This window comes from Schistocerca serialis, chromosome 2 (genome assembly GCF_023864345.2).
Source record: "Schistocerca serialis cubense isolate TAMUIC-IGC-003099 chromosome 2, iqSchSeri2.2, whole genome shotgun sequence".
Classification (NCBI taxonomy): Eukaryota; Metazoa; Arthropoda; class Insecta; order Orthoptera; family Acrididae; genus Schistocerca; species Schistocerca serialis.
Genome location: NC_064639.1, coordinates 406233862 through 406258589, shown reverse-complemented (window position 1 = coordinate 406258589; position 24728 = coordinate 406233862). Strand labels below are relative to the sequence as shown.

The following is a 24728-nucleotide window of genomic DNA, read 5'->3' as shown; positions in this document are numbered from 1 at the left end:
TCTGAGCATCGCAACAGCATAAAAACATGCCCTGTAGTAAACAGCAGAACGGTTCTCAGACGAAACTCCAATATTTTCCACTCGTCACTTAGTTGCTTCAAAATCAACTCTCTCTCTCTCTCTCTCTCTCTCTCTCTCTCGTATCATCCTTCATGGCGTGAAGATACCGTGGATTTCGTTTGTTCGAGTCTATCCATCGGTTATACATGAGTCATCGCTTTTTGTCCCTTGCATACATGTGAATAACTAATGTACGACGTCAACTTCATTTAACATTTAGAAGGGTAATAAAAAATAAGAATAATAATAAAAGATACCTAAGCTTCCTGTGATAAGTAAATAGCATATATGATGAGTACAAAACAATGACACACAGGTGTCACTCTTGTGGCAGCTATCGACATGTAAGAATTTCTAATAACATTATTCCTCAGTATCAAAACGCGGGCGACTAAGTAGCCGAGCTTTTTATTACAAAATCACTCGTCCAATACAAGTCTCAGAACGATAACGCCATGGACTAGAAATGTTAGAAACGGTCATACCTCATAGCCCCCCCCCCCTAAAAAAAACTTACTATCGACGGTGGACCCCTTGCCGGCATTTTGTACTAAACTTTTGAGACCAAATGAAGATATGCAGTTGTGAATCAACGACAGGTCAGAGTTTTTAGCAGACATAAAGGTATTTAGAAAAACTTTATTGTATTAGAAAAACCTCAATGCTGAAGGTTTGCTCATTACACAAATTCCCTCAACTCGTCGGCAGAAACAGCAATTTCCATTACAATATTAATGAAATCAGTTACTTGATTTAAACGTAGCTGAACGAAGAAAAAAAAAAAACGAAAGAGAAAATTCATGCCTGTGGCAGTGAAAAACTGTTTTAACTAAAAAAAATAAGTTTTTGGAAAATGTCCATCTTGGCGTTAATGAATTCTGTCCATTTCTAATTCATTGTGTAGTTTTCGGAAACAATTCAACATTACACGTTTACAGAAACCCGTCTAAGCTCTCACCTGAAGCCAATAATGGTATACATAGGCGATCTCAATTAGAAGGGCAACGCCACACGGTTCTCAAGATAACAAGCCTGTCGTTTTATTATCGTGTCACTTGGGCTGTTAGAGAGAGAGGTCTTTCATAGTTGTTTGGGGAATATGAAAAATCACAGGCCAACTAAGATGTAACATTGTCGAATATCACCGCAAGCTTGCAAAAGAACAAGAAGGCACAAAGAAAACACACAGTGAAAACAAAAACCCCATATTGGCAAAATGTAAAATAGATTTCTGCAAAATAAGTTGTCACTACAGTGACAAGGCTTTATCGCAACAAATGAAACAACTAACTTATTCAGCACTCTTTGTGAGATTCAGAATACCTTGCTCTACAGTCCTTCCTCATCCTCAAAAATTGTTTGGGAGTAACAGCCATTGATGATGAAAGTAACATTTTGATAGTTTAAATCATTCAAAGACTTTCGTGAAGGGAAATTTTAAAGTGTCACGAAAGTAATGAAGCTGTTGTGAACAGCGACCTAATCGTGGAACACATTGCTACACTTCAAGCTGTCATCTTCTTTAATATTAGAGCAACGTCTTTGGCTTCAGGAGCAACAAGAAGTATAACAGAATGGTAATATGGCAAGACTGATTTGATGATATCACTGATACCTCCACAGCCGGCCGCGGTGGTCTAGCGGTTCTAGGCGCTCAGTCCGGAGCCGAGCGACTGCTACGGTCGCAGGTTGGAATACTGCCTCGGGCATGGATGTGTGTGATGTCCTTAGGTTAGTTAGGTTTAAGTAGTTCTAAGTTCTAGGGGACTGATGACCATAGATGTTAAGTCCCATAGTGCTCAGAGCCATTTGAACCATTTGATACTTCCACAAAAACAGATTGCATTGGAAAACGGAAGTATATCGAAAGTTCATAATTTTTTTTTCAAGTTTATGAGCAGTATGACAGTCTAACAAATGTGAACATTAGGTTAAAGGCAATGGAAGCGTAGAGAAGTGCGTATTGTGCTACCTTCTTCTTGTTGAATCACAAAACCTGTCGCGTTACGTAAAGCAGATGGCATCACTACAGTGGTTAGTCATGCCTTAAACGTGTGAGGCAACCGCAATGGGGGAAGCTACGTTAAAGCGTACAGGACACAGCACAGTACCTATGCGAGTAGAAAACAATAAAGCTACCAGGAGGAAATATTGGATTGTAGAAGGGTGAAAATATGACATGATTTTAAGATACCCAGCCGCTGTTCTCGACGTTACTGTCTGCTGGACAGTCGAAATGGTATGTGTAATGCCGATATCGTTTAAAGCTAAACTCACACAATTCGAAAAGTAATTCTGACGAACTGTCCAATAAATGCTGTATTTGACGGGTATCTAGAAAACTGCACTTTTTGGGTGTTAAAAATGATTTTGTCACATCAAATGCAAAATTTTTGAGAAGGTAGAGTTCGCAAAACCAATACTGAAAACCATGATTTTTTCTAGGACACGCTACAAAAATAATACTTTTTAGTATTTCGTGGTCAGCACGTTTATGTGGATCGCTGCGACTGCCCAATATCCTCAGATGTTTTCTGCAAATCGGTTATTCAAACCAGACTTGGCTGGAATTTGTTATTTCAGAGAAGGCAAACTTTGGCCACGATGATATAAATGAACGGCACTTATACGCTGTTTTCCAAATCGTCTAGGTCAATAGTTACCTAGTCCTCAATTTATAAATCACGGTCTCCACTCTCAAAGAAAAGTGTGACTGTTCTGTTCACAGACTAAAGTTTTCCGTCTCTGTGTTTACTATACAATGAGGTGACAGAAGTTATGGGATAGCGATATGCACATACACAAATGGTGGTAGTATCGCGTACAGAAGGTATAAGAGAGCAGTGCGTAGGCGGAGCTGTCATTTGTACTCGAGTGAATCATGAGAACAGGTTTCCGACGTGTTTAGGGTCGCACGACCGGAATTAACAGACTTTGAACGTGGAATGGTAATTGGAGCTAAACGCATGGGACATTCCTTTCCGGAAATAGTTACGGAATTCAGTATTCCGAGTCGACAGTGTCAAGAGTGCGCCAAGGATACTAAATTCCAGGCATTATCTCTCACCATGGGCAACGCAGTGGCCGACGGCCTTCAATTTACGACAAACAGCAGCGGCGTTTGCGTAGAGTTGTCAATGCTAACGCAGCAACACTGCGTGAAATAATGGCATTAACGGGCTATAGCAGCAGACGACCCACACGTGTGCCTTTGCCAACAGCACATCTCCCACAGCGCCTCTCCTGGGCTTGTTATCATATAGGTTGGGCACTAACTAGACGACTGGGAAGCCGTGGACTGGTTATATGAGTACTGATTTCAGTTAGCAAGAGCTGATGGTACGGTTCTACTGTGGCACAGAGCCCACGAAACCATGGACTCAAGTTGTCAAAAAATGGTTCAAATGGCTCTGAGCACTATGAGACTCAACGTCTGCGGTATCGCGGTTCCAGACTGCAGCGCCTAGAACCGCACGGTCACTCAAATTGTCAACGGGGCATTGTAAAAGCTGGTAGTGGTTGTATGGTGATGGGGGCTGTGTTTACATGGAACAGAGTGAGCCTTCTGGCCCAAACGAACTGATCATTGACTGGAAATGGTTATGTTCGGTCACATGGAGACCATTTGCATCCATTCATGGACTTCATGTTCCCAAACGACGATGTCATGTCACAAGGCCACAGTTGCTCGCGATTGGTTTGAAGAACATTCTGGACAATTCCAGCGAATGATTCGGCCAGCCAAATCGCCCGACATGAATCCAATCGAACTTTTCTAGGACAAAATCGAGAGGTCAGTTCGTGTTCAACATCATGCACTGGTTACACTTTCGCAATTGTGGGAAGCTATAGAATTAGCATGGTTCAATATTTCTGCAGGGACTTCCAACGGCTTGTTGAGTCACAGCCACGGTAGCTGTTGTACAACTCCGGAAAAAAGGAGGTTCGACAAGATATTAGGAGGTATCCCATGACTTTTGTCAACTCAGAGTTAAAAAAAATCAAATGCCGGCCAAACTCAAAATTGTCTAACTGAAATGAATCTTTTGAAGACAAAGAGTAGCTGTGGCTCTACTTCGAATACCGTCATCAAGTAACAATAACAAATGTACTGCTGTATCGTGTGTACTTTCGTTTGTGACTGGACAGTAAAATTGCGGAAAAATATTGCTTGTTCCTTGCAGCGGGTACAATATTACCATTTTGAACATCCTGTAAATCTGACAGATCACAAAGCTAACACTGTTAGGTTGTGATGTTTCTTTGGAAACGAATATGGAATTGATATCGAATCTGGAGCGACAATGCGCAAAGCAAAACACTTAAGAAATTTTATTACCTAATTAGACTGTTCAGAAGCTATGAGCGTGTTCCAGTCCCCTTTCTTAATGTCTCAGCCTCAAAAATATTGTTGCTTTGTGCAAAAATGTCTCGAGGGAAGTTTCGTAAAGTTAAAGTGCATGCCTGGATAAGAAAATATCACATAATCCAGTCTATATTCTGAAAGAAGCGAAATAAACATAATTCTTAAAAAGTATTTAAAAGTTGAAAATCTCTGCCGTATCAAATGAATACGAAAACTAGAAGTTTAATATGCTCATTCTTCATAAGTTTATTTTTCCCATAACAACGACTCGTAGAAACGTGGAAGTACACAATGAAATTTGTAAATGCATTGTTTGAAGTACAAAATCGGAACGACTACTCCGTTACAGCGTTCGGTACCGGTAAAGTACACTTAAAATGACTGAAAGTCGTGTCTGGAAGGATTAATTACAAAAGCAGTTGTCAGTGATTCTAAATAGTTTTTGGAATTTACAAGAAACTAACGGATTACTATGAAATATTCTCTTTACAAAATGATGCCCCATTTACGATTAAGAACGCTCTGTTAGCCACAGAGTGTAACCTGTATCAACAAAAAAATCCGAATGAAATCACGTGACGGAGTTGACTGAAACTGAGAACAACCTTCAACAATATTTACCACTATAGCGATCAACGAAATTTAGTCAAAGTTACAAAAATCGAAATTTTTTTTTAGGAACGCAGCACGTAATGGCATGTGCTGGAGTAGAATTTTATTCTCTTCGTCTGATTTAACATTTGTTTCCATGGTCTGAGACTCGGCCTGACGGGATATCGTCGTCCTAGACTTCCCCTTTACAAAGAGAAAAATGGTAGGCACTACTTTCTCTACAAGTCTTGCGTAGATGGGCAATGTGAAGTGCTTGCTTCAAACAGTGACGATGCATGCTGAACCATTTGATTTGCGGCATGGTTAGGGTCTCAGCTGTTATTTCTCAGGCGAGAAGATTAACAATGTAGAGTGTAAAATCTTCTAAGATTACATTTTTCCTAATTAAAGAAATAACTTCGAAAAATCTTTGATGACAAGTTTTATTATATACGCAATGTCTACGACATACACGAATTTGGTGTAACGGTATTAGCAAGTAACACCGTCTATATATAAGTTGGACTGTCCAGGACAGTAGAAATTTTCACAAATCAAGGAATAATTCATTGCATGACTGGCATAATCGATCAGGCCAACAACAAAATCCCAGTATAAAAGTCAGGTAACGGATGAAAATTGCATTACATTGCTCATTTTAGATTTTGTTTACACCTCGCAAGTAATTAAAAAATTCTTTGCGATATGGACTGAACCGTATTGATGCAGTGTCAAAATATGACCAACGACTAGCTTGTTTTGGTACAACGACTATCTTGTTTTGGTAGCTTATGGGAAAATGTCGCCGATGTCAAGGGCATTACGTTGTGGTATCCCAAGTTGAAGAATACAGGAATTAGTACTGATTTGCGAGAAATTTTATAGCTACGTGAGTACTAAGTGAGAAAATCTTGCCAGTACCGTTCACATACAAACTTACTGGTATGTTTTTCTGATATCCGTTAAATATACAACTTCAGCTCTGTTATATTTACGGCAACAAATAAATTCTTAATCACAAATAAATTCTTAATCACGGAAAAACCTTAACACAGCTGAACACGAAATTAACAGATGAAGTTTAAATCATTCATTTCTTCTTTCAGAGGTAATGAGGAGACAGTTTTATCAGCGACAAATAGTCAGCGCTGCTTCACAGTGTGTAAAGGTCAGCTCCCGAAGTGCTGACATTTAAAGATGAGTTTATTTACGTGTATGTCCTTAAACGCAGCTTGACGTGTGCAGCTAGAATTAATACAGCGGCAGCGAACACAAACATGAAGCCGTAGAGCGGGGTGGAGGCAGCAATTTTTCCATCATGGCCTCGGTTTCCACGAAGTGGCGTCATCGAGCGCGCGTAGTCTAGCGTGGTTGTGACGTCATGGCAGTATGGCTCGTCATTCATGCGCTCCAATGCGCCTGTGTCACACTACACAGCAGCGGCGTCCATAGACGTGCACTCACTCCAAAATAGCCTTTCTATGCTAGCACACAGCTGCGGTAATGCCTAGTTACTCTTTGCGGATGATTTGTAAATACCAACGATTTCTCGAAAAGGAATGAGAGAGCATTTGTGTTACGAGAGAGATCACAGTGTGGAACATAAGTTGTCTTGAAAAGCTACGATGCGGCAAGCGGTGTATAATATTTCACCTGCAAAATTTCTCCGCGACGAATCGGCACTTCCAGTTCAACTGAAAGCATTCATTACGTTAAAAAACTAGAAAACGTTGGAACCCATATGTTTAAAACGGTTTTCTTTAAGGAACATTTCTGAAATACAGTGCTGAAACCCGACGCCTCGTTTAAGAAAAAGTATTACTTTGCGCCGTAGAAATTACATGTTTGAATAGGTCCAGGGCCAGATGTATTTGCAGTTTCATCCGTCTTTGTAAAAGTGAACTTTAAAATTTGGCGTCGTTTCCTTTTGTATATATACAATTGGATTTTATGTTAAAATTTCGTTGCTTTTATTATAATGTTGCACTCAGGCTAAATTTGTTCATTATTTATTTGCTCGCTTATGTTTTATATTTTGTTATGAAGTAAGACCAACGTCTCGTTTGCATCATTATGTGAAATAAAAATGTCTGATGTCATGGGCTCTGCTTGAAACCCAATCAAATAAAATTAAAAACAAAGATAAAGTAAAAATTTACATTCTGTGAGACGTAAACAATGTTAATGTCTTGTCAGTATTTTACAATACAGAAGGTATTTATCGTCCATAGTTCGCTACAGCACATGTGTAATAATTACTTACATCACTTCAGTCACCTGTATTAAATCGGAAATGGTTGCGGCAAGTGTTGGTCCCACGAAATTTGCAGAACGTCACACTTTTGCTTCATCCACTTTTGGGTTTCCAATACTAGGTAGGCCCAAATGGCTCTAAGCACTATGGGACTAACATCTGAGGTCATCAATCCCCTAGATTTAGAACTAATTAAACCTAACTAACCTAAGGATATCACACACATCCATGCCCGAGGCAGGATTCGAACCTGCGACGGTAGCAGCAGCGCGGTTCCGGACTGAAGCGCCTGGAACCACTCCACCATAGCGGCCGACACTAGGTAGGCATGACGTGTTTTGGTAACACACTGTCACCTTCAGCAGCCCACATGCTATCATTACATTGTTTTGTGTGGTAAACACTCATTTCCAATATGATATTTCGGCTCAATGCGGCAGTTAGATGCCGAATTGTCGTTTCTGAACAAAATAATTAACATAAATGCACTTAAATCATGCAATGGCCTGTATGACAGTGTGTAAATCAAACAAACCATAGAATGATATAAGTGAAATTAAACTTGATTCTGTATGACCGTCTGTGAATGATACATTTCATCCTGTCCATCCTGCTGTTAAGTTTGCAACGCCCTCGCTTTCTTGGTATGTTGAAGTACAAAGAAAAGGTAGCTGCTACATATAGTTTGCCACGCATTTGGACAATACTGTCCTTCCTGTTCATTTTATAAATTAATCGTTCACATACGATTTTCCTGCAATGATGTCCTTTTTTTTTCCAACTGTGTTTGGTGAGACGGATACGCGCAAAATGATAATTATTTCATACCGATTAGTAAAGATCACTAGGTACTCATTTTTAGCGATTTTTAAAACAGATCTTACAAGCATAAAGTGTTGTCAACACCACTAGAGGAGAGTAACCGATAAAGTTTTGAAACTGATGGTACCAATAAACATGAGTATCACGTCGAGTGTTTTTTTTTATCCGTACTGTGTGTGTGTGTGTGTGTGTGTGTGTGTGTGTGTGTGTGTATGTGTGTGTGAAATCCTACGGGGCTTAACTGCTAAGGTCATCAGTCCCTAAGCTTAAACAAAGTCGCTGCAGTCATGGACTGTGCGGCTGGTCTTACAGACAGCATCTTATTACACACATGATACATCTGGTTGTTGAAGTACTTGTGTAAGGATATAAAGAGCACATAATTCCTGATAACACATCACACATGCACGTCAGCAACAGCTAGGCAGTGGCTTCGATCTAGAAAGCGAGTTCATTGTACCACCACCACACCCAAACCAGTAAATGAGCAAAGAATGAGTTACTCCTTGGATTATAACCAGAAACTAATCCTATTCCAAGAAAAGCAACCATGTGGCGCGGAGGACTGACGGAAGACACTAATATCAAACTACAGTTCATCTCCCAGAATGTCCCCTAGGACCGTCATGCTCAATTAGTGACCCAGCAGTGGGAGACGCACAAGCATGTAACGCAGCAGCACTGGCCTAACACTGTCTTGCTAACAGTTTTCATAAACGTGTTTAATGCGGTTTTTAGTTTTATGTTTCATGCCTGATTTGAGCAGCTGTTTTGGAATATATGTATGCGGTGTCTGTTCTTTCGAACATGACCGCAACAACAGACATGGACTATGATTCAATACACACACGGATTAATGACACTGCCAGTACGCATTGATTTAAATCAATTGGGAAAGTTGAAAATTTGTGCCGGACTGGGATTCGAACCCGGGACTCCTGCTTACTAGGCAGATGCGCTGACCACTGCGCCATCCGGACACAGTGTTCATCGCAACTGCAGGGACCACCCTAGCACGCTTCCCATCACACCGAAATTCTCAATTCATTCAGACACTACCGATGTAGCTCCCCTTGTCCTTTTTCCTAGTTATTTCCGGCATTTTGCCGATTCACGTAAGAATTCGAGCGTGGGGTGCATCTGTACTGAACTGATCATTGGCCATCCTCGCCTTAATTGTACATGTGGTATCTGTTCTTTCGGACATGTCCAAAAATTGAGTCTCCGAGGCGATTGAAAAGAAATCGCGTGACTGTTTGGTGGAAAATTAGGGAAAAGAATTATGACAAACCTCTCGTATGCCACTTTAACCTGTGCACAAACGCCGCTCCTCGACGACTGGCGCTGTCATGTAGTATTAAACAGGCTCATAGAACTTTGCATCTCGGTTTCTACTACAGCAGCGTTTATTACCTCTAAATATGAATGTTGCGAAAAATCGGTGGCACGTTCGCTGTATGCATCCCTTATTAGTGATTCAGGCGTTTCCTGTCAGGTGCGCCACTAATCTGGCAAACTATTCGCAACAAAGTAGCTGGGCTAGTATGCGAGTCTCAAACACAAGACAGAAGCATACTGATCCGTGTAATGCACCAGTTAAAGGTGTAATACAAACTGCTGACGATAAATGGCTTGTGCTGCAAAACTAATTTAAAACTAAATTATTGTTGAAAGAAAACTCTTCAGCCACACAAAATACACGGTCCAATCACATTAATGTGATCACGGCATATGTTCGACGTCAGCGACAATGACCACTCACAGGCGGCAAGTAGCAGCACTAGCAGTGGAGGGTATATAAAGCACGCCGGGGGTGGGGGGCGGACGTGTTTAACAGTGCACTCGCTGTCGTAATGCGGAAACGGAGGATATCCCTGACGTCCAAATGCGCATGATTATTTGCTTTAGGTTCAAGGGTGGAAGCATTTCTTCCGAAACGGCTAAGTTTGTAAACTGTTCACATGCCGCCGTGGTTGAAGTATACCGAACATGGCAAATGGTGCTGTTCAAAACTGTCACCGAGGGCACTGTGGTGCACCACAGGTAGATGACGGGTTGAATGACGGCGGTGATATGTACGGGTAAATAGACGTGCAAGTGATGAGCAACTGACCGCCCACATGAAACAAGAGGCAAGAAACAGTGTCTCCTCAACGACGCGGCCCATTACAACTGGACGTCCACTGGCAGATGGCTTTCCAGATGAGTTGCGTTGGGTTGATTTTGGGGGAGAAGACCAAACTGCGAGGTCATCAGTCTTATCGGATTCGGGAAGGAAGTCGGCCGTACCCTTTCAAAGGAACCATCCCGGCATTTGCCTGAAAAGATTTAGGGAAACTACGGAAAACGTAAATAAGGATGGCCGGACGCGGGATTGAACTGCCGTCCTCCGGAATGCTCACTGCGCCACCTCGCTCGGTGCTTTCCAGATGAAGCACGTTTTATGCTCCGTCGGTCACATGGCCATTGCTGTGAACGGCCTGAAACGTCTGTTAGTAAACATCCTGCAACCAGTGTCTGAACAGTCCAGGATGGAGTGCATTCCCTGAGTGATCTCGTCATTCCAAAACGGACAACGTATCAGCACAAGTACGCATCTATCCTTGGGGACCGTGTCCAGCCCTACAGCATCTTGTTTTTCCTCGACACGATGGCATCTAACAGCAGGAACATGCAATGGGTCACACAGCTCACAATGTAAGTGCATGGTTCGACGTGCACCAGGATGAGTTTACTGCACTCCTGTGGCCACCACACTCCTCGGATTTAAGCACAGTCGAGAATCTGCGGGATCACCTCCATCGGGCTGTTCGCACCATTGATCCTCAAGCGAGAGACCTAGTGCAACTGGGCCCAGCACTGGAGTCGGCCTGGCTTCCCATCCTGTCCGTATCTTTCAGAAACTCACTGAAACTCTTCTTGTGCGCCTCCCAGCAGTCCACACTGTAAGTGGTGGTTATTCAGCCTTTTCACAGGTGGTCTCGCTGGTCTTCAAACAGTGACAGCAGAGCAAAGATCAATTGACGAAGACCAAAGTACAAGGGCTCCCTGCGCTTCTGTCGTGATCCGATATCCTCTGCCGCGTCATGAACTTTTCCACACCTTGGCTGCCAGTGTGCTGTGCTCCATCATCACTCATTCGTCCCAGTTCCTAGAACGGTAAGGACGAGACTCCCGGACACGACGGCGGCCTTGCTTAAAACAGAGCGACTTCCTGTACAGCGAAGATTTAGAGTGCAGGCAGTGCTGCCAAGGCCAGGGACGAGGCAGTGCGCAGTGGAGCAATCTGGACCACTTGCTGGCACCGGCGGGGCGACCTCGGCGAGGCGCTTAGTGCTTTCGCGGCGACGCCTGCCGGCGCCGTCACCCACGTCGCGATGACGGATGCAGGCCCCGCTCTCGCCTTTCCCGATTCCGCCCTTGGAGACGCATTAAAGCGAGAAACTGTGTAAAGGCTCGCAATCGCGGACAGCCATCTGACAGATACGAATGGCCAGCACGTCCTACGGCAATAGAGGAATCGAGTCTCGCGTCCGCTGACGCCCTTACTCCTTGCCCTTACCGCGCTATTCAAATACGATGCGTGTCGTGCCGGCGACAGATGAGGGCATCCGGTGGCGTTTTGGAGTTTTTGCATCTTGCGCCCGAGGTAACCCCCATCGCACCGGCAAAGTCGCGCGGTAAATCCAGACACACTTTTTTTGCGCATACATGAATTCAACGCAGTCGGATCGCGTTAGTGTAACAATCAAATTCTATTGAGAGCAGTTTCATTAGTCGGAAGTATCTCGATAAGTTACCGATAGATTATAATAGGCGTCGTGGTGCCAAGATGTTTGCACGGTAGGAAGATGCAAGGTATATTACCCAGTAACAGAACAAAACTATGAAGCTGGTCCCAAGGAGGGCATTTCAGTTGGATTCATAATCACTACAGGGCATTTCCAGACCTGCGACGAGGGGCATTGTCTTCCTGAAAGATTCTGTCCACCTGTGGAAGCTCAATTGTATCATTTTCGCAGACGGTACAAGTACAGGAATAAAAAGCAGTACTATTTGCCTTGTTGAAAAGACAGCTAATGAATATTCGAACAGTGATTCCAGGATAATGCATTATCACTGAACTTTAATACTTAGTACATACAGTTCAGTACTTCTGCCAGAACTCCAAATCCTTTACAAATAGGTTTCTCGAAAGATGAAATACAAGAAGTAGTAAGTGTTAAGTTTTTGGAACTATAGGGAAGTTACAACCTTAAATGGAAAACCCACTGTCCGGAATTAATGAAGCGCCTTAGTTTAGCTATTTTTGCTGCACAGATGATTACTGCTGTAGGCGATTTACGACGGAATAAAATAGTTTATTCTGTGTCCATTCATCAATAAGTTAAGATATCATTTTCTGGGGAAACTCAGCTGACAGGGACTGTATTTACTGAATACGAAAGAGTGATGTAAGTATTACACCCAGTGCAAATTCCACAATATTCTGTAAAAACCTTTTAAAAAACTTGGTATTTTTGACAAATACTTAAATATATAAATGTTGATTAACATCTTTTGTCATTATCAATATTTATCTTGTCAAAAAACTAGAGAAAATCATGAATATATCATGAGAACCAAAAACTACTACTACAAAGACATTGACATTAGCACACAAAGGAGTCAGATGCACAGATGCACATGTGACCAACAACTTACAAGAGCACATTAATTGTTGTGTAGATAATGTGGTGGTGTTATAGGCTGAATTAATGAACTTTCCGTTGGGCAACTCCTTTTACTCGGTTGAAGAACTACTCTATCCTTACTCTATCTACATTCCATGTTCCACTTTCCGTGGGATCCACGGGATGCGACGTAGTGTAATGCGGGGAGTATGTCGAAAGTGATCAGTGTGGATGCATGTTAAAACTGACTGCGAGCTTCTGCACAGAGGATATTCGCGCGATGTAGCGCAATGGTCACGCCAATAGACTTGTATGCTGAAGACGTGAGGTTAAATTCCTCGCACTGTAGGTATGATTTAGGTTTTTCCTTCAATCACTTCAGCGAATGTTTCATTGGGCAACGCTGTAAGGCATTTTCTTCCCCGACGTTGCCTAACTGAGCTAGTACACCTGCTCAACGACCTCAATGTCGGCGGCTAAGTTATGCTTTTCTGTGATACTTCTCGAAAAGCAGTGCGGGAAATGTCTTTTAATGCGACAGCCCAGACTATCACGACATCGGAGTTCCATCTCTGTCATCACGAAGACACGGCATAACGGGGAGTCAGCGGCCTTCATCATCAAACACTGCCTGACAAAGTGTGAAGCACTCGAATACATGGTAGGATTCAGTGTACTGTAAGTTCGTATCCCGCGCCCGGGTTCCCGGGTTCGATTCCCGGCGGGGTCAGGGATTTTCTCTGTCTCGTGATGACTGGGTGTTGTGTGATGTCCTTAGGTTGGTTAGGTTTAAGTAGTTCTAAGTTCTAGGGGACTGATGACCATAGATGTTAAGTCCCATAGTGCTCAGAGCCATTTCTTTGTAAGTTCGTAAACACACACACACATCATCATCATCATTATCATCGGCGGGTACGTAAATGATTTTTAGTTGCAGTTACCTGTCACAGATAGAATAAACGCCAGATGCAGCAATATTGTTACAGGTATCCTAGGGGAGAGAGGGGCGTGAACAACGTCAGATGTTGAGGGTTACTGCGAAGGACACAGAGATGTTGCGTACTCGTATGAGACAGCATATCAGCAACTGGGAGAGTTTGAAAGGGATCTCATTGTGGGTCTCCATTTCGTCCGCTGGTCGAATGGTGCAATATCCACATTTTTGGGGCACTCGGATGTAGTAGTGGCGCGATGCTGGACTGCATGAGAAGGTGAGGACAGGCATACTCATCGTCAAGTTTCCGGGAACCATATCTTACCACCACAAGGGAGGATCGCGGTACTGTGCGCCTAGCAAAACATAACCTCTTCTAATCAAGTCATCCGAAAACAAGTGAACGATACGCTGCAACATTCTATACCATCCCACGCCACTGATCTGGACTAGGGAATTACCGTTCCATGCGTAGACTGCCTTTAACGTCACTTTACTAACAGCTGTGTTTGGAGAAGTGCAGTGACCGAGAAGCATAAACTGATGATGAGTCGGGTCGCACTGTGTTCAGCGACGAATCGTGGCGACCTGGGGACTGGTCCCACTCTTCCAATGTTTCGGAGAGGCACAGCGGTGTTACTTCTGGCGTCACAGTTTGGGGAGGTATCGGGTCTGATTTCAGGTCACAGCTGAGAGTTACTGAAGCAACTCTGATGACACAACCGTCCTCATGTGTTACCTCTCATGTGACAGTATCGTGGCGCCGTTTTTCAACAGGACGACGTGTCTCTTTGAACTTTCTGCGAGATGTGGTGCTCTCGTGCCAGCAAGGTCCCCTGATCTGTCTCCGACAGAACACGTGTGGAAGCAGCTCCGTCCCAGTGTCGGTATCTAGGATACCTTGGACCGCTTACAACACGTGGACTTATACTGCCCAGTTCTTTGTAAATATGACTCAATTTTGCAATCACTTCAAAAATATAAGGCACCCTCTCATTCGGTGAAGTTTCATTACGTTTCCTCTTCTCCGTTTGGGAGCTTCACTCTCCCACTACTTCTTTTTTTCCAGGCAATATATTTACCACCTTCTCGACATATCTGGCTGAAAGATTCACTGTCATCAGTAACGAGTATTCCAAAATGTATCGAATATCGTTAAAACAATTCGATTTAATCACTCCTTTCTTCAGTATCTCAGTCAACGAAATGGTACCGCCCCTCTGGATACCTCTCGAAACCGCAAAACTTGTTCCGCTATCTTGAACCTTTTATGAAATATTGGAGGTGTCTACGTCACGTGTAACGCTCTGTGTGCTCTGTATGCAATAACAAGAGGTACTATAGCATTCCAGAATGTTGATTTAAATAATAAAACACTGCACCAATTACTTTTTTCTCATAGTCAGTACGACATATTTGAGTAATTTAGTTTCATTTTCCAGTGCAGTGACAGTTTACACAGGTATTGGGTGATTTCTCAGATTTTCTGGGCGTGACTGATAATATTGTACGTCCGAGTGTTTAGCCGAGTTGTCGCTTCCATTTTATGCACAACTGCTTCTCTTATGCTGCAGTCGTCTTTTTATGGCCTTACTGCAATCGGAAAATATTTTTTCACTTTCAGAAGTTAATCCCACAAAATAGTATCTTTTGCGTACCTGCTTACAGGTACTGTCTCTCCTTCATCACGCAGAAATTCCGAGATTTGTGTTTCCCAACTGCAGTATAAAAAGGGTTTCAGTTTTCGAAAAAAACTTCGCTTGTTCTTCCTTGTCTTTTTCTGTTTCTATGATGTCAACATTATTATATGGGTTCTGGCAATGTCAGCGACATGTTGGTTGCTGCATATCCTTGTTGACAGCACCACTCTCCACCACTGGACGGGATCTGTGTACCCCATCTCTCTGCGTCTAGGGTAAATATCACGTTCAAGGGTTAAAACGTCTTTACGAAAAACTTCGCTTATGATGGATTGCATTAAAATACATGGATCACATCACCATGTGAGACATACATCCAAATACGTAAGAAATGATATAAAACCGTTTCTTAAAAAAAAAATCTTTTACCTGAATGAAGCATTAAAAACAAAACAAAAATTTGATAGCCCTTGCAGAATAACATACATTTGCAACCCTGCACATTCGTTTTCTATCAATGGTCATTATATTTATTTTGTATCGGAACTTCTAATACAATTACATCTTTACTTTCATAAACTATAAAATTACGCTGAAATAGCGTTCTAGCTTCTTTTTCGGGCCTCATCCATCTCAGTGCCCTCCTGCTTTGACTTAGAAATACGGCCAAAGATGCATCAAAATGGTCGTCTCGATGAATGATCTAGCTGCGTCTGATAACAGTGTGATCTCTACACACGTTACGTTGCGGATAAAATCAGTCTCGTAAATTGTCACTTGCCATGGCACAAACACGGAAAAAAGGCGCAGAAGTTGTGAGAAGGAGGTACCACAGGACTAGCAATGAAACAAGATTCTAGACGTCAATTACAAAACGAAGCACAAATGCAACGATACTTTCGTAATTGCTGCACCACGCAGAGCTACTGAAGTGACATATCTTATTACAGGTAGTCCCGATCTCTCTTGCAAATACTTGAAGAATGGGAAATACATAAACGGAAGATAAAGTGGGCAGACAAATTGACGCACGAACAGTACGAATTGAAATACAATAACTTTTTGCTCTTTTTCAAAATGATTCATACTTCAGTAAAGCCTTTACCTGATGACATAACATTAATGTATAAAATAATATGACAACGCGCGAGACCTTTGTCAATGCAGTATCTATGTATGATCTCAAGAGAGACAAAGCATATGAAAACAGAATAATGCTGCACTAATCTGTGCACAAAATGTTTGAAAATTTTATATTTTATATTCTGTTACCAACACTGCACATCTAATGTAGGTAATGGTTTGAGAATGAACGGAAATGTTCCAAACTATTCACTATTAAAAATATTACGTACAATTCTGGTGGAGCCCTTAATTAATAAATTACAAATATATTGAGCTGTTGATCTTGATACCAACACAATGTTGGAATTGCGTAAAAACTAAATCTTTAAGGATCTATACCCCTCTGTGTCGTCAACGATACTCCTAAGCAAAATTGAGGATGTTTTGCGGAGAACTAAGTCGTGGAAGCCTTATTATGGCGCAGCGTTTGTAATATTAGCCACGCACATAACAGATACAGTATATCCCATCATCAAATTTTCGGGGTCGTGGTAACTAACTGCTAGGAACACTAATTTTCTATAAACCAAGAAATATTATACAATAGCCTCCTCCTTTTCCACATGCCCGCAGTTAAGGTATGAGATTGCCCTTAGTTCTTTTGAATGAAACAGAAAATTATAAGTGGTTCAGCACGAAAAAAGTGCAAAAAACCTCTCCCCTGTAAATCATATTAACGGCAACTACGCAGCAAACGTAAGAAAATTCCTCTTATTTGCTGAATTTATTATCAAACATCGTAGGTTATCCAGGCACACGAAGTCAAAGCCGTTGTCAAGAGTGTAAACGACGATACAGATAAATGTAAATGGACACGCTGCATGCTGATAAGCGCTAACCCTTTCTCATCAGGCTCTGCATGATACAAAATACAGTGGAACGATTTCTTTTCAGAAGCTATAAATCAAATGTCGTTAAAGAGTCGAGACAGTTCCTATCAATGCTAGTTCCAAGTTCAACGGGACGCAAAGCGAAGTCCAACAAGCTGTTTGATTCACTACAGGGCACCATTCAGGCACAGTTTTTTTTTCAGAAAACATCACCTAGACAAAGTTAGAAAGTTTAGCAGTGCAACTAATCACTTACTCACTTCGCTGCATAAATTTTACTGAAGCGCATTAATCTATCACACGGCTACGACGCGCGGCAAGAAAAAGGTGCAAACAGTATAGTATAACGAAGCAAAATTTTTGCACTGAAGGACAACGGTACATTTTGAAAATATCTGTAGAAGAATAAACACCGAGCGTCAAATATTATTATTTTGTATTCATTCTCTAGAGAAGCGAATATTGCAACTACAAACTTACTTGGAATACAAGGGCAGCTGTAATCGTTTGCTTCCAAAGCACAACATGCCACAATGTTGCCTTTATCGCCAAGATCCGACTTCGCTTGTTCGGGGTGTAAGAAATTTTTATGTCATGGTGACTCGCCAGCCTGAACCGAACAGAAACGAAGCACAATAGACAGGAATCTAGCCTCGCTTTAAGGTAACAACGTTCTGGCATTCTCTTACAATGTACTGTACTTCACTGTATTTGTAGTATTCTATGAAACAAAACATTTTGTTGATCTGAATATTCCTCTTCGAAGTAAAAGCTGCCTTATGAGACATGGAACTGACGTTCGTTCTTCCGACATTAATAGGAAAAAATGCACGGAGACAAAAGTCAAGAAGAATAATGATACTGACGCAGAACTTGTTATTCTTACTACGCACTAAATTGTTCATGTCTGACAACGACAAGTAGGCCATGAATACACTAATTGAAGTTATCCATAAGAAAAAACAGTTTCTGAAGGTCCGAGACTGTTCCTCGCAGCCGACTACTGAAAAGAACTAAGATTCATTCTGGCTCGGTGAAATGTGTTCTGCATGTTACGTTGGCGTTCAAGCCCTCCTCTCACGGGACGTGAAAACGCACGTGGACGAGAACCTGGTGACGATACAGCGTGGAATTCCATGTTACATTACACTGTGGAGCGTGAAGAAAGAATCAAGCTTGTTACATTTTTGCGTCGTGGAGAGGAGCGTGGCCAATGAGATGCGACGTCATTTTACGTCACAAGCAGAACTTAGGAGAAGCAATATTGTATGGCGTTAAACACGTATTTGGTGGGTTTTGTTTCTCATAGAGTACGTGGTACGAATGTAATCTCTTTCAAAGCATCAGCACATTGAGGATATCTCGAAAATGAGTCGTTTTAGCTACGATTTGTTATAATAAAACCTGAGAGTGTTGGTAGTCAATGCAACATCTAGAACATGGATATTATGCATTAACCGTCATTAGACACTGTACCTTAACTATATTCAGTTTGAAACCGAAAATGGGATGAAAATGCAGTTGAGTTAATGAATAACTTCTACAAATACGAATTTCAGATCGCCGTACAGCATTACGCAACGCGAGCCAAATAAATACGGCCGCACGAGAGCGCTGAGAGTGCAAATCGTGTTAACCATCTCGTCCCGCGTGCCGACGGCACACACACCGTCAGGTTGGATGTCCCGCCTGCGACAGTGTCAACGGTAGCTGCATCGTCCCGTGGCAGGACGGCTTCAGGCAAAGTCTGTCACTTGTAAAGTTTATGCATTACATTATGTTGTCGTATATTTTTTAAGAGATACTATTGAACACATGGTATTAAAACAACTAGTTTAAGAAATAAGATATTCGAATACATTTCACTGTGTTATTACAAAATACACACACACACAAACTGCATCGCGTGAAGCGGGAATGCCGGCCGGAGGGGCCGAGCGGTTCTAGGCGCCACAGTCTGGAACCGTGCGACCGTTACGGTCGCAGGTTCGAATCCTGTCTCGGGCATGGATGCGTGTGATGTCCTTAGGTTAGTTAGGTTTAAGTAGTTCTAAGTTCTAGGGGACTGATGACCTCAGCAGTTAAGTCCCATAGTGCTCAGAGCCATTTTTGGAAGCGGGAACACGCACACACTCAATTACAAATCACTACATGAGTTTTGCTATTTGGGCGCCAGAATATTTGAAGATGGTAGAAGTACAGAGGACTTCAATGAGTCCTTGTCAATAGCAAGAAAAAATTTATGAAAAGATACATATGTTAAGATCGATCTTTTCTTAATGTATTTGTTTGTTGTGTAGCCTCGAACGGAACTGAAACGTGGCCGATAAATTGCTCGGATGCCAAGGACATAGCAACTTCTGAAATGTGGTGCTACAGAAGAATGCTGGGTATTTTTTTGGTGGGTCGTATAAGTAATAGAGAGAGGTGAAATAGAATTGTGTAGAAAAGAACTTTGTGGCACAACTTTACTAAAAAAAGGAATCAGTTGATAGAATGCATAATGAGGCATCAAGGAAGAGTTAATTTGGTAGTGGAGGGGAGTGTAACGGATGGAAGTTATAGAGAGAGACCTTGGCTCGAATACATCCAGAAGGTTTCAATGGATTTAAGTTTCGGTAGTTATGCAGAAATGAAGTGGCTTGCACAGCAGAGACTAGAGTGGAGAGCTACATCGTACCAGTCTTCGGACTGAAGACCACGCAAACAAAAGAAGAGACCTGGAATTATCCTGGAGTTTCCATGATACATCGACTGCCAAAAGCGCTGAGGCAGTCCTTACAGACATTTGAATCGTTCTATGCGGTGTTAACACAAAGTACAGACGGACAAAATTAATACCTAAGTGTTTGTAGAGAGTACGTGTAAAGCTCTGCTGCCGAAGTGTCAACACAGGTTGAGCAGATCTTTGTGAACCTTTACGCTGCCTGTTTGGCGAGCCACACCAACACAAGTACACAACAAGAAAAGGCTGCGCGGAGTAGACGTAGACTAATGCACGCGGGAACTGATGAGGAGCTCTGTGAATGGTGAGATCCTCAGGAGCGAAAGGCTCTTCCGTGGTGATACATCTCAACGATAAATCCGGCGCCGCCAAGGCGCGATGCAGATGTTTATTTTCTGACAGGGCGTCACGCAGTACAGAAATCCCGCTGGCAGACTGTGTAAATAGCTACCGCGCTGCTGGCCCTGTGAGTAACAGAGGCCAGAACAGAGCAGAGACATCAGAGGGAAGCGGTTGGACTGACGGCGTGTGCGCTGCGCTACTCACGGCGTCCTAACCAGGCGTGCTGCAGGCATTGCGACAGCCAATTACCCTGTCCGGCACAGCTACACGTGTATCCGTCGCTGCCTGTGGTAGCGTCGAGCTTCTCAGAGCCACATGTACCGCTAAACTATTCCCGGGAAACCGAGCAGACTAGCCCGTGATGACAAGGTCGTCACTGAACTAAAGTACATATTATAGTAGACAAGCGGGGACATAAAAATATTAGCAGAATTATCCTACGTTCATCTACAGCTACATAGATACTCCTCAAGCCACCATATGGTGCATTGCAGAGGGTACCTGGTACCACTACTAGTCACTTTATTTCCTGTTCCACTTGTAAACTATGCGCAGTTCGCTGGCAGAGGCATCTGGTCCTGCATTGGCACATATACGTTTTGGGAGCAGAGTACGAAAGAACTCAATGCCTACCCCCCCCCCCCCCCCCCCCCCGCCTATTCCACTACACAATGACTGGACGGAACACAACATGTAATATAAAAATACTTTATTCCGTAAAAACTTAAAAACTTACAAGGCGCACGAGGTGCCCGAAAGCCTCGGCTCTTGGTTAGTCGAGACGTACACAAACTAACTGCAGTCTCCACGCTGCCTGGCAGACCCGCTTTCTGCGGTCGCTCAGCTGCCAGCTCAAGGTTATTCAGAAAGAGATAGTTGTGCCTGAGTGCATGAAGGACTCTGAAGATTCAGTTAGCCGGACCCAAAATTACATTTCCCGACAGGGGAAGACTATACTGGACTAACTGACCAGCCCAGTTTGCAAGATGCCGCTAGATGACCTTTTGAGTGGCAGAGTGAGTTACGGAACTCAACTAGCGCGAGGAAAAAACGACTAGCTATACGCCTCCGTACGAGTCCTGATTTCTCGTATCCTATCTTCGTGGTCTCTACGCGAAATGTACGTTTGGTGGCAGTAAAATCGTTCTGCAGTCGGCTTCAAATGGCGGCTCTCTAGATATTCTGAACAGTGTTCCGGGAAAAGAACGTTGTCTTCCCTTCAAGGGATTCCCATTTCATGAAGCACTCCGTAACACTCATATGTTGATCGAATCTACCTGTAACGAATTTAGCAGCCCGACAAGGTGGGGATATCGAGCAGTATTAAAGTATGGGTGGCATTAGTACTCTAGACGCGGCCTCCTTTTGAAATAACACAGACATTTTTGTTTTATATTTCTGTTTTGAAAGTTCTATAATTCCAATGGTATCTAATAAGTGATTTCGTGTAATATATTAAGGACCTTGCCGTTGGTGGGGAGGTTTGCGTGCCTCAGCGATACAGATGGCCGTACCGTAGGTGCAACCACAACGGAGGGGTATCTGTTGAGAGGCCAGACAAACGTGTGGTTCCTGGAGAGGGGCAGCCGCCTTTTCAGTAGTTGCAGGGGCAACAGTCTGGATGATTGAATGATCTGGCCTTCTAACATTTAACCAAAACGGCCTTGCTGTGCTGGTACTGCGAACGGCTGAAAGCAAGGGGAAACTACAGCCGTAATTTTTCCCATGGACATTCAGCTCTACTGTATGATTAAATGATGATGGCGTCCTCTTGGGTATAATATTCCGGAGGTAAAATAGTCCCCCATTCGGATCTCCGGGCGGGGACTACTCAAGAGGACGTCGTTATCATGAGAAAGAAAACTGGCGTTCTACGGATCGGAGCGTGGAATGTCAGATCCCTTAATCGGGCAGGTAGGTTAGAAAATTTAAAAAGGGAAATGGATAGGTTAAAGTTAGATATAGTGGGAATTAGTGAAGTTCGGTGGCAGGAGGAACAAGACTTTTGGTCAGGTGATTACAGGTTATAAATACAAAATCAAATTGAGGTAATGCAGCAGTAGGTTTAATAATCAATAAAAAAAATAGGAGTGCGAGTAAGCTACTACAAACAGCATAGTGAACGCATTAGTGTGGCCTAGATAGACACAAAGCCCATGCCTACTACAGTAGTACAAGTTTATATGCCAACTAGCTCTGCAGATGATGAAGAAATTGATGAAATGTATGACGAGATAAAAGAAATTATTCAGGTAGTGAAGGGAGACGAAAATTTAATAGTCATGGGTGACTGGAATTCGTCAGTAGGAAAAGGGAGAGAAGGAAACATAGCAGGTGAATATGGATTGGGGGGAAGAAATGAAAGAGGAAGCCGCCTTGTAGAATTTTGCACAGAGCATAACTTAATCATAGTTAACACTTGGTTCAAGAATCATAAAAGAAGGTCGTATACCTGGAAGAATCCCGGAGATACTAAAAGGTATCAGATAGATTATATAATGGTAAGACAGAGATTTAGGAACCAGGTTTTAAATTGTAAGACATTTCCAGGGGCAGATGTGGATTCTGACCACAATCTATTGGTTATGAACTGCATATTGAAACTGAAGAAACTGCAAAAAGGTGGGAATTTAAGGAGATGGGACCTGGATAAACTGAAAGAACCAGAGGTTGTAGAGAGTTTCAGGGAGAGCATAAGGGAACAATTGACAGGAATGGGGGAAAGAAATACAGTAGAAGAAGAATGGGTAGCTCTGAGGGATGAAGTAGTGAAGGCAGCAGAGGATCAAGTAGGTAAAAAGACGACGGCTAATAGAAATCCTTGTGTAACAGAAGAAATAATGAATTTAATTGATGAAAGGAGAAAATATAAAAATGCAGTAAATGAAGCAGGCAAAAAGGAATACAAACGTCTCAAGAATGAGATCGACAGAAAGTGCAAAATGGCTAAGCAGGGATCGCTAGAAGACAAATGTAAGGATGTAGAGGCTTGTCTCACTAGGGGTAAGATAGATACTGCCTATAGAAAAATTAAAGAGACCTTTGGAGAGAAGAGAACCACTTGTATGAATTTCAAGAGCTCAGATGGCAACCCAGTTCTAAGCAAAGAAGGGAAGGCAGAAAGGTGGAAGGAGTATATAGAGGGTTTATACAAGGGCGATGTACTTGAGGACAATATTATGGAAATGGAAGAGGATGTAGATGAAGACGAAATGGGAGATAAGATACTGCGTGAACAGTTTGACAGAGCACTGAAAGACCTGAGTCGAAACAAGGCCCAGGGAGTAGACAACATTCCATTAGAACTACTGATGGCCTTGGGAGAGCCAGTCCTGACAAAACTCTACCATTTGGTGAGCAAGATGTATGAGACAGGTGAAATACCCTCAGACTTCAAGAAGAATATAATAATTCCAATCCCAAAGAAAGCAGGTGTTGACAGATGTGAAAATTACCGAACTATCAGTTTAATAAGTCACAGCTGCAAAATACTAACGTGAAATTCTTTACAGACGAATGGAAAAACTGGTAGAAGCGGACCTCGGGGAAGATCAGTTTGGATTCCGTAGAAATGTTGGAACACGTGAGGCAATACTAACCTTACGACTTATCTTAGAAGAAAGATTAAGGAAAGGCAAACCTATGTTTCTAGCATTTGTAGACTTAGAGAAAGCTTTTGACAATGTTAACTGGAATACTCTCTTTCAAATTCTGAACGTGGGGGGGGTAAAATACAGGGAGCGAAAGACTATTTACAATTTGTACAGAAACCAGATGGCAGTTATAAGAGTTGAGGGGCATCAAAAGGGAAGCAGTAGTTGGGAAGGGAGTGAGACAGGGTTGTAGCCTCTCCTCGATGTTATTCAATCTGTATATTGAGCAAGCAGTAAAGGAAACAAAAGAAAAATTCGGAGTAGGTATTAAAATTCATGGAGAAGAAGTAAAAACTTTGAGGTTCGCCGATGACATTGTAATTCTGTCAGAGACAGCAAAGGACTTGGAAGAGCAGTTGAACGGAATGAACAGTGTCTTGAAAGGAGGATATAAGATGAACATCAACAAAAGCAAAACAAGGATAATGGAATGTAGTCAAATTAAATCGGGTGATGCTGAGGGAATTAGATTAGGAAATGAGACACTTAAAGTAGTAAAGGAGTTTTGCTATTTAGGGAGTAAAATAACTGATGATGGTCGAAGTAGAGAGGATATAAAATGTAGACTGACAATGGCAAGGAAATCGTTTCTGAAGAAGAGAAATTTGTTAACATCGAGTATAGATTTAAGTGTCAGGAAGTCGTTTCTGAAAGTATTTGTATGGAGTGTAGCCATGTATGGAAGTGAAACATGGACGATAACTAGTTTGGAC

The 24728-nt window shown here is 42.4% G+C and overlaps 1 protein-coding gene and 1 non-coding gene across 2 annotated transcripts in view; both read right to left on the bottom strand.

The window, feature by feature from the left end:
- LOC126457242 (cytohesin-1) overlaps window positions 1-24728 on the bottom strand; it is a 210360-nt gene that overhangs the window by 146062 nt on the left and 39570 nt on the right. The window lies entirely within an intron of this gene.
- On the bottom strand, window positions 9001-9073 carry Trnat-agu (transfer RNA threonine (anticodon AGU)). Its single transcript has one exon. It is a non-coding gene; the product is annotated as a tRNA-Thr (tRNA).